Raw genomic sequence first — 17,631 nt, forward strand, 5'->3', positions numbered from 1 at the left:
TACGCTTTGCCACATCTGCGCGTTTTCAGGTCGGCTGCTGTAGTGCACTGTATTTGAGGCCAGGACTTATTATGACAATGAAAACGTAACTTATATGCATGAGCTATTGACTCAATTGTTAAACAATCTACAACAATCCACCAACAAACAAACTTGCCTCAATGCTTCACAATTCATATTGACTTGTGGTTGCTGCTCAGAAAGAGCTTAGGATGTCGGTCATCTCAGCCAAAGGCAATTACCCCCATGAATAGCATTCACTTCAGGTGTGTGTTTAAGCAAAGATCTACTGCTGCTTGCTCCAACCAGCTGAGAATGCCCACAGGTTTGAAGCAAACCCACTTTAACTGCCAAAAAATTTCCTTTCCTCGTGTTGTAGATGTGTCATTCAGTAAATCACGTATTCCTCTCCAGCTTCCCATTCTGCAGCAAACAAAAGTGCTTGATGAGGAAAAACGAGCTTATTCACAAATATCTTCCCCATCACCAAATACCAAGTTCTTAATATAATGTAAATAAAAAGCTGTCTGTAAGATATTTAATTTATATTTTTAAGGCTGTTTTTTTAACTACGTTGGTCCAAGAGATCGTGCAGGTAAGGGTTGGTGTGTGTACGTATACAACCCTCCAAACTCCTGAAGTCTTTTCTGCCCACAGGAATGTAGTTTTTGTGTGAAAAAGTAATGTTTTACATGAACAATGGAAAAGACATAAAGTTGAAAAGAAATGAAGGTGAACTACCTGACAATTACTGGTTTTGCCTCTTTTCAGAACATGCGCTGGTATTCTGTTTTGATACATTTTCTTGCAAAAATATATAGGCTAAGCATTAAATGTGCTAGTTGTCCTCTTACGGACGTAAAGTCTGTATTAATAATGCACACTAACTTCAAAACGGTATTGGTACTGCCAGTGACCATCCTAATGTTATGTTTGTCGTATTTTAAAATGATACAGTAACTCTTTCTCAAATACTCACATTTGAAGCAAGGAGATGCTATACTGCAGAAAATACAGAGAATATTTTATTAATCACGAAGCCTCAGGTAAATAGTCTTGAACTGTATCTTTAACTTGTTGCGTCTTTTCAGTGACAGCACTGCATGTTGTAACGTCACGAGAGAAGTGATTTCACTAAATTAGTTACATGAAGGCTGGGTTTAAGCAGGGGGAACTCCAATGATTAGAGCTGGCTGTTACGCCTTACTAATTCCAGGGCTTGATGTCTATTTGCTGTCTTTGTCACAATATTAGTTCAAGTCATTTCCAGTAGACAGCTGTGCAGATCAGGATCAGATGTTTGCTGGGCTGTGTTTTGTTAAAATAAACAGATGCATCTTCATTTTCCCCCTACATTTGTACCCGAATGTTATAGAAAAATGCGCACCAACGATACTGGCTTCCGAATTATTAGCGTCTGCTACACTGATATTTCCATGGTCTCATCCCTGGAGAAAATACATTCTCTCCATTGGGAAACAAAGTTGTTCATTGTGGAAATAGGAAAAGCAAGTCACGGGGGAAACTTCTGAAATATCATGAATTGTCTGGCAGGAACCAAAATTGCTACAGAACCTGTCTTTCCTAAAACGGCTACACATGTACAAAAATGTTTTGAACTCCCCCAAAAGAGACACAATTAGGAACTTTGGTTTTGGGAGATTTTCACATACCTCTAAATAAGGACGTAGCTCTTGGGGTACGTACTCATGGAGGGACTGGACTGTGAACAGACGTTTCATAGAATATGGGTTTTTACCCATATTAGTTCTACCAAGGTGGGGACTGTGGTGCAAACGCTGCTTTTAGAGAGAATCAGTTTGGCTTGGCAGAAGTGAAAGCTCTTTCCCAGCTACAGCTATGGAAATACTTCCTTCCCTTTCTGCTTAACGCTCTGTTTGCTCTTCACTCCTAGGTCTGCTTTAGAGAATGCCATATGGCTTATTACTCCAAATATCCAGCCACTACAGGTAATGATAACAGCAGTGACCTCTGGCATAGAAACAAGTGTCTATTAAAAAGAGGAAAAACTTCAGCGGGAATAATTGCCCACTTGGAACAACTTACCACTGGATAAAAGACACTATAATAAGTCTCGTAACAGCACGTTTGGCATTGTTTTTGGAACATAAGGAACAGCTGGCACCTCAGTATAAAACAAGCCATGTCAGCATCTGTTGTCCACAGCAAATACTCCACTGCATTTTTTAAAGAAGAAAAATCAGAAGAGGGAGCCAGATGCCCTGGGAAAAACCTCAACAATGTCTGTTTTTATTTTCAGGCCTCCAGCTTGGGAATTGTTATGAATTTCTAAGTAGATGCAACTACTCCCTCCCATTGCTATGAGAGTGCCACCAGAATTGCTGATGGGCTCCGCTTTGGCCAGCGGCAGGTCCGTCTTGGAGCCGTCTGGCACTGGCTCTGCCCAAGATGGGGGCAGCTCCTGGTGGCTTCTCACCGCAGCCTCCTGCAGCTACCAAAACCTTGCCGCATGAACACAATTCCTCTGAGAAGAGAAAAGCGGAAAGAAGAGGGCAGTCAGCAAATGGTTTTTCTAGCCTGAGACATCCCTGATCTTGGAGCTGTTGTCTAACAAGCCTCTGAGCAAGCCAAGACCTGTTCCCATTGCAATTTTTCTCTTCAGGGCTGTTCTGTGGTTTTCATCCATCTCTCTGTAAACACCTACATGAGTTTTTTTATATGTTTTAAAAATTCCTTTGGTGATGAGTCTGCAAAGATACATACTGATTGAACTATAAGCTGCATTGTGATAAGAACAGCTTTCCAGCCTATTTTGAGGCAAATAGCGGACGGCTGGGTCTTACTATTGCAATACCCCAGATGTTGAATTTGCCCTTGAATAGTGGGAGAAAAAAAAAAAAGATACAGCTATTGTGACACTGCAACAGGTTTGAGGAAGTTGAAGGGAAGCCAAGAGTTACCTGCTCCAACCCATGGGATGAAATGCTTTCTCTATCTCTGAAAGGAAATCTATTTGCCCAAGCCAGCAGCAGCTATCGGGTGGTGGGAGCCAGTGGGGATTCGCCAAGGGGGAGTCATGCCAGGCCTGACCTAAGAGCTTGCTTGGCCGGCCCTGTGGGACAAGCGTAGAGCAGTGAATGTCTTTTACCCTGCCTTCAGCAGCCTCCCACAGCATCATAATAGCAAAGGGGCAGGAGAAGGAGACTACAAAGCAGGAAGACCACTGCCTTGTGATCAGGAGAACAAAGCCCACCCATGGGACAGTTGCTGATGGTGATGTGCCTTGGGGCAGTGATGGGCCAGTCACCCACGCTGGTGATTTTCTGAAGGAAGGTGGTGGGACAGAAGCCACCTGGTTGTGGGTGGCTCCAATTTGGGTAAGGCAGAAAGGCTGACAGTCAAAGAACCACAGACAGGGCTTGGGAGAGACCCCTGGAGGTCTCAGGTCCAAGCTCCTGCTCAGAGCAGCCCCAGTCAGGTCAGGCTGCTCAGGACCTTGTTCTGTCATGTTTGGAGATCCTTAAGGACAGAGACTCTGCAGCCTCCCCAGGCACCTGTTCCATGTGTGAGCACCCTTATGGTGACAATCTTTTCCTTTTATTTAACTAGAATTCCTACATTTGCCAGTGTGGGCATAGTGCTGCTTGTCCTTCCTCCACAGAGCACCTTTAAGAAGAATCAGGATTCATCTTCTCTACACCCTCCCAGTAGGCAGCTGGTAGTCACCAATCAGGTCCACCCCTGAGCCTTCTCTTCTTGATGCTGAACAAAGCATCATAGACTCACAGAATGGCTTGGGTTGGAAGGGACCTTTAAAGATCATCTAGTTCAACTCCCCTGCCATGGGCAGGGATATCTTTCACTATATTGGGTTGCTCAAAGCCCCACCCAGCCTGGCCTTGAACACTTCAGGGATGGGGCATCCGCAACTCTGGGCAACCTGTTCCAGTGTCTCATCACCTTCCTAACCAGAGGCAGCTCCCTCAGCCTGCCCTCATGTGCTGCATGCCCCGGCTCCTCACCATCCCAAAGGCCCTGTGCTGGGCCCACACACATCAGTGTCCTTCCTGGACTGGAGAGACCAGGAGGGGACACAGGGGTCAAGATGCAGTCGCCAGAGTACCAAATAAGAGAGGAAAGCACTTTTACTGTTTTTTTTAAATGTTTTATTATGTTTAAAATTATTTATTGCCTGATCTTGAAAAGAACTCCTAATGAAGCACCTAGAAGGGATCTGAATGCTGAAGGCCAGCATCTCTTCCCGGCAGAACTGCAGTCTTCTGCTTCTCCAAAGGAACAGCTCTCTCTCTAACTGCTTTGTTTCATCTGTTGCTATTCTTCGCGGAGGGTCTGGCTGCATCTTCAACCACCCATCAGACTGCCTTCTTGTCCTCAGACTGAAGAAACCCCACCTCCGGGCCTCAGGGACCTTGGTGGCCCTTTGAGGGATGACTCCTGTCACCCGGTGCAGCAGCCCGGTGGAAGCCAGGTCGTCTCATCCCCTCTTCTTGGGGCTCGAAGCAGAGAGATGGCACCCATCCAGGAGGGGTGGGGTGGGGGATGGGAGAGAAGGGCTTGCACCACCCTGGGCAATCAACAAAATAATGGCTGATTGCAGGGAGATGTTACAGGTGAGCCCGCAGGATGTCCAGGCACGGAGGCTGGGCCTCCCAGCTAATGCCAGAGGCGGAGGCTGGGCCGATGGTAGGGCACTGGATGGCCAGTTCTGAGATGCTGCTGTCATGGCATCATGGAGAGGAGGCCTGGCACCGTGTGCCAGGATAGCCATGCTGGAGCTGGATCCACTTCCTGACCTTCAGATGGATCCACCATCAGCCACATGAGCAATGGCCATCACTACCATGTGGCTGATGGTGCCCCATCCCTGCTGCCACCTCCTCTTCCTCTGTGGCTCCTGCAACCACATCTCTGTTCTCCCATGCAAAGGCGGGAAGCTGACAGCCTGCTGCTCTGGGACCTCTTGCTTCCACGCATCCTTGGCATTTGACGGCCTTGCAGCTCACTGAATTGTGGGCCAGCTGCTGGGGTCCTTGTATTTACAGGGCCCAGAAAAAAAGGCAGCGAGGTGGCTCGTGACATCAGGAGGCCATTGTGGTGTCGGATGTATGTGGCCAAATATGGCTGCTCTGGGGGTTCTGTGGCCTGTAAGATGTCCTACTGTGGAAGGAGAAGGGTTGGAGGGGCTGAAGGCCCCTTTCCTGGGAATCGCTCCCCTGTGCCCTTCTGCTGCCCGCGGGCACAGGGATCGCCCTCCACCTCCCTTCGTGTGCATGGGCTGCAGCCCCCTCCTCATCCCGTGCCTGGGATCCCCTGGATGAGACGGTGGCAACAGTGTTCCAGGAGTGTCGGGGGTCCTCAGTGACCCCCCATCCACCCGGTGCCCTGCACGTGGTGCAGCCCCCTGTGCCTGGTAGTGGCTGCAAGGGGGAAAAACATCCAGACATCCCGCAGGCAGGTAAGGGAGGCCCAGCTGGCCTGCGCAAGGTCTCCTTGTGATCCGTAAGAGAACTGGCCAGCCCTTTCCCTGAGCATGGAGAGCTGCAATCAATTCTGCACAGAGGCCCAGGGGAGAGGGGAGGAGACGGCCTGGTGTCCTTTGTGCTGTGGCGATGGCGCGATGCAAGGAGTCTGTTGGAGGCCACCAAGGGAGGTCCTTGGGGCCTGGAGGTGGTAGGGTTTCTTTTCAGTCTGAGGTTCACCCTTGTTCTATTCTCTGGTTTTAAGGACAAACCTTCCCACTGCTTTTTTTGGTGTTTTTTTTACCCCCCTTCTGGTAAGAAAGGGGAGACATGTCCTGGGAAAGACCTTAATAGTCTGTGCATTCTTAACACCTGGGCTTGGGAGTCGTAACAAGATTCTAAATCGATGCAACTACTCCCTCCCTTTGCTGTGGGAGTACGGACTGTGGGTCATGATTGCTATTCACAAAATTTCCTCTGAAATAGGCATGCGTTGATGTTTTCAGGAACGGTGCAGTACATGCCTGTCTTGCATCATTTTCTGCAGTGGGCAGTTAATGAAAATCTGAGAGAATGCTGAGACGTGTGAATGTAATGGACATGGACTTTCTTATCTTTCTCCTGAGCTCGGACAATAAAACGTGTATTAGATCATGTAGCCTACACGCTGAAATAGGTATACTGTAGCTCCACACGCTCTTCGTTTCCATACACCCATCTGGTTACACTGAACTGGTTCAGAAGCACCTCTGCAAAACAAAGAAGTAGTCTGCTAGGATTCCTCTTCTAGAGCTTCTGCAAGGTATAAATGCTTCATACAATTCCTAGGGCAGAGACATACCCAGAGAACAGCTATTGGACCATATTTTAAAAGGCTGGGTGATACGACAGTTTGTTCTTATGGTCATCAGTGCTATGTGACTACTTCATTTGCTTGTTTTGATAAAGCAAGGCTATTGATTTAAAAAAGAAAAATGTCGTATTTGTTTATCTCCAAGACACAAAAATTGCAAAATGAGACTTCTTGTATTTACTCCTTATGTTAGGCAGACAATTTATTTTCAAGGTACTCCTCTGTGGAAATTACAGTTCAGTCAGGCTTCATAAGGAAACTTATTTTGGCAGAATTTCGGTTTACTTTGCAGTTTAAGTTCCAGATGACTTTGAGAATGTCAAGCTGTCATCCTAACTGCCAGTACTAATATCACCTCTTATTTATTTTTACCAATATAATAAATATTAATAGAATTTTGCCTCTACATTGTGTTTTCCATTCATGAATTTCAAAGGCTTTAAAAATGGTTAAAAATTTTCTCTCTCTCTGACAGGTAAAGGATTTTAAGCACAGATTTTGTACCCTTCATTGTTCAAAGGCTAAATTAAACACTTATTTGCAGAGTGTATTCCCATGTATTTCTTGAATAACTCCCTGAATGCACAGAGTTGATTAGTATCCATATTCATGGTAGTTAAGTCATTTCATCTAGAGTCACCTAGTCAGGCAGAGAAGTCCAGTTTACCATGTATAACTATGAGATTCTGACTACCTCTTCAACAGACAATTATTTACCCATTATGAGTAACCCTGGATTTGGAACCAAGAGACATAAACAAGATTTCTCTGTGATAGAAAATAAAGAGAGAATTCTGAAGCCACTGGGTGTCACTGCTTGACTGCCTTTTGGTGGAATAAATATAGAAAGGTCTGCAAGTACTAAAAATAATCTGCAACAGCTCTGAGTAGTGCCTCACTAGGAAAATACTTGTTCAACAAACAGCATTTTTTATTAGTATCACAAGTTCCAAAAAACTTTCTACTTTGCTTGCAAAATGGTATCTTTGAAATATCTAATTTACTTAGACTGGTTTATTTTTCTGGCAGGTTTTAAAATACAGAATGTTATTTTGTAATAAGTGATCAGAAGAGTTTTTAAATACAGTGACACTGAGGCAGGAGGAAAATAAAAGATGTTTATATTAACTGAAATAATTTGTACTTCCTTGTTGTTTTTAACCATTTTCAGATTACCAGTTTACCAGGGCACAAGGGTTTTGAAACAAGGACAGAAGTTCTGAATAAAACCAAATGAAAATTTAAAAAGGTTAGAGACATGTGGCGTTTCCTGGTTCCATTAATAGGCTCTCATTTTTAAGGTAGTGTATACATAATTCTAAGACCTGCCAGAGAAACGGGGGCTGATCCTGCAACCTGAAAGCAAAATGTCATTCTTTGAGGTTTGGAGCTAGAAGTATTGTAACTAGCAGATCCAATTCCTTCCACGCGCGTCTGCAGCAGTAGCACACAAGCCCATTCAGTTACTGGAGCACCATAGTGCAGTACTGTCTGCTGAAGCATTTTAAAAAATGGGGAATGAGTTTTCTGCCCCTTTTTTGTCCTGTGTTAACAGTGTGTTAACTCTCCCTCTCCATATTCTAGCTGTAGGAAGTAATCTTGCCAATCACTCCAGAAAAGTCAACTGTGATTTTTCTGGGCCCCCTTTCATTTCAGTTTCCTCTTGTACAGATCACTTGTTCTGGTCTTCAGCGCTGCCGCTTTGCTGAAAAGGTTGCAGCCTGTAGCTAACTCACAAACCTCCAAGATCCTCCATAGCTCTGAGTGCTCAAATCAAAACCCACATGAAGCTAAGGGAATATTCTATCTTGCTCATACAGGGCACAGACCTCCTTTCCCGAAGACCCCTCTACCAGCTCATTCATAGATTCTCAAAAAGAAGAGGTGTAAGTTTCTACTTGGATAGTAAGCAACTGACAGAGTGCAGCTGTTGTGCCCCAGTTCCAGACATCTCTTAGATTCTGCCCCAAACAGGTAAAAACCTGGCTGACCAGAAAGGGGTCAGCAGGAAAATCAGCGTAGAATATAACTAGACTCAAATATTGCTTGGAATATAAATTGCTGTTATAAATTGAACTTGAAACCCACATATAACCAAGCTGAACTGTGCGGAACCTAACCTAAATTTTCCCCAAAGAGCGTCTGGATCTGGGCATCTGATTAAAATCAAGAATTCAGCTGAATTTGGGCTGGTATCGCTGTGGCTGGGTACCTTGTAGTTTCAGTATAGAAGAGAGAAACTATTTCAACATGAAGCAGCAAAGGCTGGTAAGATGTAGTAGTTGTATGGACTACAAATATGGAGTAAGCCTCTGAACTCTAGCACATAAACTAGGAAGCAGAAAAAAGGCTGAGGTTAGCAGAAACCATATGATCAATTGATTTTTTTAGACAATCACAGACTCCGCGCAAAGATGCTAGAAATATCTCTGGGGGAAAAAAAAACCAAAACCAACAAAAGGAAAGGATAAGTGCCAAGCTTTCCACAACAAAATATGAAACAGAGAACTCCCCCAAGAAAGGAAAATGCCCACAGTAACTATAGACTGACATTGTGTATGCAGTAGGAAAATATCTGAATGCACTGAAGACTGAAAATCCTACTCCTTCACATTTGCTTCCCTCCATTAATACTTGAAAATACAGTAAATATTGATGAGGATATATCACAAATGAATTAGAAGAACATCTGTTAAGAGAGACAGACCCAGCAGCAGAAAGGTGTAGGTATAGCACAAACATCTTTCAAGTGTTAGAGCATCAATAAATACAGTAAACACAAAAAAAGACGGAAGGATACATTCTTTGAATACGTTAATGGGTGATTGCTTCACTGTGTTGTGGTTCTAAAAATCTATGCTTTTCAAAATGTCTTCAGTATACAGCTTTTAAAGGAGATTTCATTCAAAGGGCATATCCAAAAGAGGGAAAACAACATTTTATTTTCACATAAAATTTAATAGTTTCAGCAATTTTTCTTTGCAAGTGCAAAGAATGCAAATCAAGAACACGGAGATCTCTTGAAAAACATTTACTAAGACAACAGTCCACCCTAAACGCTTCCTTTCAGTTTAGGCTTTTTGACACTAACCTATATTTAAAGAACAATATTCTAAAGAACAGATAGCACAAAGAGCCAGAGCTCACTGTGTGAAAGCACAACAAAAGTTACAGTAAAAAATTTCAATCTTGATGGAAAAAGCTGCCAGTGAAAGAATTCACTACAATCTTAGTAATATTTAATTTGAGATTAACGATTATAATCTGGATGTTTATCTAGCTGCACTACATATGGTCTTGCTTCTTGATATTGTTAAATTTGTAAAACAGAAGAACCCTTTGAGTTACCACTTTTATGTTCCCCATTTGGGCTTTAATCGTTTCACTCCTTAAGTTTTCCCACGTTCATCTGGTATTTGACCACTTGAATTTGTTAGTACAGAGCAATTTACCAACTCATAAAGCATTTTCATGTTTGTTTTTTTTTCTCAAAATCCTTTCCTGAACTTCTTGAACTGTGGACTCCAAAACCAGACACATTTCTGCCATGGTCACAGTGAAACGTCTTACACAGATAGTGTAACCTTTCCTCACCTTTTCTGTGCTCCTATGATCTTTCAAGGAATTTATTTGCTTCTTTTCCCTATTATCACATTCACCCTCAGTAAATACTGAAAAGGTTTGTGTGTATCAGATCTGAAGAGTTCTCAGGCATTTCAAGGTTGACAAAATTACTCTTCTCAAAGGAAAAATACTTTGACATAAACTCCTAAAATCCTTGACTAGCTTTTGTAGTAATTAAGAAAAGTAAGTGGTCACTGATTAAAATATTAATTGCATATGTTTACAAAATTCATGGAATTGCTTGAGATACTCAAACAGCTTAACACACCTTCTCAATAAAACAATTCATTTCAGAACTACAAGTTCACAAAGCAAGAGCCATTCAAAGAGAGAACCATCTCCATTTGCTTTTTATTTTTAACTGATGAAGAAAGAAAAAAAAAAGGAAGGATTCTTGATTCTCTTTCAGAGAAATTCAGGAATGAGTTAAAGACTGGCCCATTCAAAATAGGAGCAAAGCACATATAAATAATGAGAAAGTATTGGCATTCGAGCAAAATGATGAAAGAATTGAAGACTGGAGGATATGCAGTAGCCAAACACAAGCTAGTGCACGCTAAGTGAGCACTGAGGAAATCCAGGCCACTGAAAAGCAGACTGTTCTCCAGTCCTTCCTTCCTGACTCTCCAATTAGAGAACTGCATTGTCCCACTTAAGGATGGCTCAGCATCAATGAGAACGTAACAAAGTGGGAATTATTGCTAGCAACAGCTATTTTGCCAGCTATATTTTGAAAAATAATGTATTTTGTAAAGCTTATTTAGATTTAGTACCCTTCTCTCTCTTAAAAATTCTTTTGTTTACTGCATGCTTTGAAACCTAGTAGAAAGGTATGTTTTCTTATTTTTTTTTAAAGCCTGCTAAGACCCCGAATCTATCTAATTCTCCCTACTTGAAACAGGGTAAACAAATGAGAAGTCTTCCTATTTGTATGGGCTCGTATTAGCACAGCTGTCATGATGTTTGAAACCAGGCGGAGCTGCCATCGAAACACAGCATTTGGTGTTTCGTCTCAGCACCCCTTCATTCTCATTACTGAGTTGGAGACTCTTTCAAGAAGGCATGTTCTTGCTGTATTATTGTATTTAATTCAGAAGGATGAGCCAGAGAAATTACATTTGGTACAATATATTAAAATGTTAGTACTGCAGTATATGTCCCTTTCCGTAATCTGTCCCTTCAGTGCGGGTTTGCTCTTAAAAGCACCTAAAACAGTACCATGCAACAATAAGTTCCTCACCTCATGCACTTTTTTACTCTATAAAAATCTTTTCCTTCTACATATAAAATTACAATTGTTGCTTCCTCTTCCCTCCCCATTCACTGCCAGCCCTGCAAGTTCTACCTGGCTCCTAAAATTAAAACAGAGTGGTTATTTACATTTCCATAGACTGCTGCAATTTCAAAGGTTGCTTTATATCAAGTAAAGCTTCCCTTAGACCTTCTCAATGTGTTGTCTTTGGAATTTATGCTAAGTGATGCTTACAGAGTTGTTGCAGTTCTTTCATAGTTTTGCACCAAAATAACAGACTAGATGCAGTATTTTTAGGGCCCTGTTTTGGTATTATTACAGCAATATGAAAAAAAGACAGGTAGGTCTGATGTGGTACAACAGCTGGTATGAATTTAGATATAGTTGGATAAAGATGATAATTCTCAGCTCCTAGCCCAAACTTTTTTTTTTTATTTTATTTTTTAATAATAGCCTACACATATGCAGAGGCCATTCTGTTTCAGACAACAAACGTGTACATACATGTAGCCTACATCACCCATGTCTAAGCCTTCTTCTGTAATAACTTCATCCTTGGCCATGGAGGAGTCAGCTAGCCATAGCTGCACAACGCGTACACAGGAGTCAGTGTGAACTATCTCTCTGTGCTTCATCACTACTGTTCTGTGCCCTTGGTTACATGAAGGCTTTGTCACACAGGTTCACATCCTGTCCCACCCCTTTCATGGAACCCGAGGTGCCCGTAAAGTACAATTTGCTTGAAAATTAATTTTTAATACAGCATATGACCCCACATTTGAATGCGGGGAAGAAAGAGGCTTTAAAAGTGCATGCTCGGCTAATCACAACTGAGGTAAGTAAAAGCAATTGAATCGCTTGGAGGAGAAAGATTTATGAGCGAAATTTTAGCTGCAGCCTTAACTGGATAAGGGAAATAATTATGGGACGGCAGCGCCAACAGAGCAAGTATGATTGCTTACAAAGTAGCAAACATGAACAATATGGGCCTCCCTCCTTGTAACATGAAAAGCGCCATCCTTGTCTGAATTTAAAATTGGTCAGTCTGTCAGCTCAGACTCCTAAATCTTTATTAGCCAGTTTTCCCTTCCAAGTTCCATTTCTGTAAGGCATTTAGATACATGCCTACTCTTAAGCACAGAAGGGCTGCTGTTGAAGGCAATCTGAATTCCAAATTAGCCATATATATTTTAGTACTCTGCCAAACAGGAGCTTTGAATAACAGTATCAAAGAGTTGGATATTTTATGCCCTTTACATTGATTAACCTGAGATGAGTGTATGTCTGAAAGCTACTGCAGTGGCTGGTCCATTTGTCATACCAACTATTGACCATCCCGTGTTCTTTAGGGATGGCAGCTCAGAATAATATGACATCAGGAAGAATGATTTATTGTATCATTTTTCTGATTTGTGGAAGCTACAGTCTCTTACATTGAGGCCCAGGATTTGATAAAAGCTCTACTGTAGTGGTTCCTAGTATTTATGGTGCAATATATCCAGAAGGGTTACAGTTGCCATCATGTTGCCTAATGCATTTTTCCTTTTGACTTTGAAATATATTATCCGGCTTGATACAGATGGAAAGCCCTGACTTGGTGAAGGCTACTGTATAGTGCCATAGCTAATGGCACGTTGGTAATTATTTATAAAAATCACTCAGGGAAATGCAGTGCTCAGGAAAGGTGAAGGCGTGAAATCCCTGCACACAGAAGTCCTTTACCCTTTTCCTTGGGACAGTTATTTCTGCAGCAATGGGATAAGGGCGAGAGAACTTCCTCCCACTGTCTCTCTCCCATCCTTCCTCCCACACGTAGCCAGGGCACCTTTGCAAGCAGAAGGTTAGTCCTGTTTTTTTCCACCTTTAATCCCTGACCTTTTGTTGAGACTGCAACCAATTAAAATCAATTGGGTTTTTCTTTTTTTTTTTTTTTTTTTTTTTTGTGAAAGCTGTGTGCAAAGCTGGAGACTGAAACCAGCAACTCTTCATATATAATAGAGGACACTACAAAGGGCTTGTATGCAGGAAATTTTTCAAAGACTGATAGTCAACACATTTTTTAACTCCGTGGATACCAAGCAGCTTTAAGATAACCTTTGCTTTCTCACATTCTATTTCAGCCCAGGCTAGCTGACAATCTTTTGATCACTTGAAGTAGCCTTACAGACACAGCGTTCTCCCTATGGCTGGGGACAGGAGGAGCTCACAGACCCCATGGAAAAGTCTGTAAGTGCTTTGCAGAAATCCCATCTGAATGGCATGTGCACCTCTGTAATACACCAGCCTGTGCCTGTGGTCCAGCCTGTCCTTGCTGTCTCATTAACATTTCCATGCTTACTTTCACTCTGAATACACATTTTCAGTGGTGGTTGCTTTTAAATTTGCTGATACAGAGATTCCATGAAACCAAGGCATATGGAATGCAGTAAAACCTGCTTGGTTTTGTCTTGCAGGAAAGAAACAAATTTGGGCAACTCGGTAGCTTCTGTGTCCTGGAGGTCACCAGCAGATTCAGAATGGAACCACTGAATGTGCTACAATGTGGAGTCGCTCTACTCCTGCCAAAAATCCTGTGGTTTCTGGGAGTAGCTTTGGTGAGCCGCGCTGTGGTCATGCCTGCTGGTATGAGGGAATCAAACTTGACCTTCACAGAAAATTATTTTTTGGGTGTCAGATGGGATCTATTTGCTGCTTACAAGCTTTTGGACGGGAATTTAACTTCTGACCTTTATGAAGCAGGTGGAAAAGGAAGGTGGATGTAATTAACGTAGCAAAAAGAGAGTGCACAGCCAGCAAGACCAATCGATAGCATACTTTTTTTCATGTTCTGTTACAAATATGAGCTATGTACCTTTTCCCTAAGAGACACGAAACATGTTAAAAACAGTACTGGATTAATACTCAATGCATTTCTGCATACTGAAAAGGAAAGCAATCCATTTTCCTCAAAATACCTTTTAAGGACTTTTATCTGCCATACATACATATTTGCAAAGGTCAACTTTCCATCTTTTAGAGTCTGCAATACAGTTAACTAATATTCAGTTTATTTCATTAATCTAGATTTTTTTCCTTAGGTTTTGTTCAAGGATTTTTTCCTCCTTTTAAGCATAATAGTCCCAAGTCTCAAATTAATTTTGTCTGCTCATCCCAACAAAGATATATACATCAGTCTGTATGTTTTATTTTAGACTCCCTCTGTCTACTGCAGAAACCATAACCCCTCCAGACTTTGCTTCTGAGAAGTGGTGGTTTGAATTTGAATCATACACACTGCCTGCTGTGCTTAGTGCCTCTCCAAAGTTAATGACTGCTGGTTTTGCCCAATTGCTTTCTGCTTGTGTAATGTGTGGAAAGAGTTGCAAAGTGATTTTAAATACTTAAAGAAGCAGCAAGACAGCATATTATTTAAGAAAATTATTATACCTGCTAGAATATCTGCGTTTTCATTACATCTGAAGGCTTCCAAATCTTGCCACATCTTGCTTTTAAATAAAACAAACTATTAACAGATAAATAAACTTTTACTTGCAAGTAAAAATTTCTAAGTTTTGGGCAACTCCCTCCCAAACTAAGGTTAAAGTCAATGTACTAGATACAAAGAGCTCTGAGCAGCAGTGAGGAAAGTAGGGAAAAGGTAAGCTACAATGAGGAGAAAACATTAAAAAACAATGTATGAGACAGAAGAAAATGACAGAGAATAGGAAACGAGAGGTATAAATTGGGGAGTGGTTGTGTAATGAAAGGATTAGTTTGCACTGGAGAGAAGACTGAGATCAGAAAGCAAAAGAAAACAGTAAGATCAAAGAGAAAGATGCTGAGTGAACAGGAGAGTGTGAAAATAGTAGGCAGTGAAATAGGGAAGAGAGCTGATAGAAAAAGGGAACTTCAGCAGGCAGCTAATAATGGAGAATGCAAAGCAAAGTTACAAGTGAAATAACAAACCCAGAGAAAGACATTGCGAAGCGGGAGAGACTAGATCTGAAGGGGAAACAGTCTATTCATCCCCAGGAAAAAGGACAACTTTTGCCACACTCTAATGGTGGTAGCAATGATAAAAGCTGCTTGATAGGGAAGATGAGTGCAGGGATCACTTTTTGGTTTTGTTTTTAATACGGTATATGCCAACTATGAACTCATTAAAAACAATTTCTTCCAGGTGATGACATTTGTATTACTCTCTTTTCCATATTTCTAACCCCCTGTATTTTAGGTTAATACTATCCTCATCTCAAGAAGCTTCAGGTATTGATCTTTTAATTTAATAATTCTCCTTAGATTAAGCAGTTTTGATTGTCTTCCACAGCATCCTGGGCTTGATCTAGCCCAGACCAACAGCCACTCTAATTAAAAGTTTCACTATTGGGCTTTATTTCATAGACAGAGAAGAATCAGACAATCTAGACTGCTAAAGATGCTGCCGCTCTCCTTTACAGTGAACGGGAGTCACCTTCAGTTATTTTAATTTCTAGAGAAAGATCTTCCCTGCATCTAGGAATTTAAAAGTTCAGCTACTCCTGGTACTTTTCATCAGCAAGAATCTCACTCTGGACTCATGGCTTTGCAACCGACCCTAAGGAGCTGGGGATATTCCTTGGCTCTTTTTCTCTATTCTGCAGATCTTCTGTTCAGCCGGACCATTTATTTACCTAAGTCCTTAAAGAGATTATATGCTGTTTATATACCTGTTCTCATCACATCGAGGAACAGCATTTACCTTCCAGACTGCACTAGGAAGACATCAGTCTGCAATATTGAGACCGCTTTCAAGTTGGCCGATGTAGTGAACATTTTGATAACAGCAGCTAAGATTTCCACTCACCGTTCCCTGCATAAACATCAGAATGTGCCACCTGAAGGACACAAACTGGCAGCCACCATACACTGACTGGGCACATATTCCTCACACGTCCAAAATGCTTTGTGCTGATCCACAGCGAAATGAATGCAAGAATGGGCACCTGGACCCAGCTGTTTCCATTTTTCTGCACCAGGCTTTAGACTAGTGCGGGTGGAAGAAACAGCTGGAAACCTTCTGGAGTGTCTTTAATAAACAATTCCAAACCCTCTCTGGCTGCTAAATTCCTTTCACTTGAAATTTATATAGAGGATTAGCAGCTACGAAGTCAGCATAAGACAACTGCAACAGGTGATGAGCCTTTCATTTTTTGCAAGGAAATCCTAATCAGTCTGTTCCTGAGATAAAGACCCACCACAGTTCACTTCTAATACTAGAACAAGACATGCGGATTATGTCCGAGATCCGCAATTACTTTCTGAGTGCTATTTAGCATTTGCAGAACATAAGTATGCCGAAACCTCTCCTTTCTAGTGTTGGTTTGCATATTTTAGTCCTTGCTTTGTTAACACTCAGTTGGAATATGCTAATACCTTGATTAACGAGCTTCGCGATTCTGCTGCTGATAGTCTGCCGTTTGCTTGAAATCTCACAGGTATGAAAGGCCGAGCTGAAGATGAACTATGTCTCTTCACAGGACTTTAAACTGAGTGCCAGTAAAATTCTTCACTGGTTATAGAATTATACGAAGGATTTAGTTAAACGTGTTTTGTACCAACTGTAACTTTTTCTCACAGAGCTTTTACAATTACTTTTACTATTCATATTCCGGTTGAATTCAATGCCTCAGTGAGAACCAGGTCCTACAAAGAGCTAGTTCTAGCTTTTAAAGTCCAGGCAAAGATAGACAGCAAGTGGGGTAGAGGGGGATACAGCTTTGCTCTCAAGTTGTTACTCTCCCCTGGAGCAATCAATATGATTTTAAGCTGTCATACAGCAGAGGCTGCAGGGCTGTGCGGCTCCCCGATTGCATCACTGCCGCTGCTCTGTGCTCGTAGCTGTTACTGGGCTTTGGCATACCACGGTGTAGTACAGGAGCTTGTCAGAGACAAAGAGGCTCCTATTTGTCTGTCAGGTACATCACCGTCAGCCTGGAGCGGGTACCATGGAAATATCTGATACTGTTGTCATAACAGGAGGGTCAGACCTGTGGTTTGAAACAAGGAGTCTGCAATCATAATAAACTACTAGCTGAAGCGGGCATTTTGTAGTTTAGCCTTGTTAGAACTGAGTCATGAATACATCATGTGCTGCTCTAACAACACTGCCAGGACTTACAGGAAAGTTACTTCATCCTACTTTGTATATATTTGTGTCTGTATATATATGCATATATATATATGCACATGTATATATGCACATATGTACAAATATTTAATCTAAAAACCATTCATGAGCATGCTTACTTACTAATAAGTATTTAATTGCTGCAGATACAGTATTTTTGCCTCTAATTGTAGATGTAGTAAAAATGATTACCTTTTTTATTTACTGGGATGCTGACTGCATGTAACATTGATTGATCTACAAAGCAGTTTATAAAGGACAGCAGATCTGCTCTTCTTAACCACTCGGCAAAGCA

The sequence above is a fragment of the Larus michahellis genome, chromosome 2, assembly GCF_964199755.1.
Source record: "Larus michahellis chromosome 2, bLarMic1.1, whole genome shotgun sequence".
Lineage (NCBI taxonomy): Eukaryota > Metazoa > Chordata > Aves > Charadriiformes > Laridae > Larus > Larus michahellis.